Below are 295 nucleotides of genomic sequence, written 5' to 3' on the forward strand. Positions count from 1 at the left end.
CGACAGCAGCAGATCGCAGAAGGCTCTGGGGCCCTCACAGGAGAGGGGCTTTGTGCGTTTTGTGTAGCAGCAGCACGGAGCCCCAGAGGGCCCCCTCTGCTGCTGAGTAAGCTTGCTGCTGCTGCTGCTGTTGCTGCTGCAGTTGCTGCTGCTGCTGCGGCGACGCGGCAGATTAGCGACACTAGCCTGCGGGTCTTTGGGGAAGAAAGAAAGAGATCAACAACTGCAGCAGGACCAACTTTAGATTGTTGGCTGCTGCTGCTGCAGCGGCTGCTGCTGCTGCTGCTGCTGTTGA

Source organism: Eimeria tenella, genomic scaffold (genome assembly GCF_000499545.2).
Source record: "Eimeria tenella Houghton genomic scaffold, Eth_scaff2786, whole genome shotgun sequence".
NCBI lineage: Eukaryota > Apicomplexa > Conoidasida > Eucoccidiorida > Eimeriidae > Eimeria > Eimeria tenella.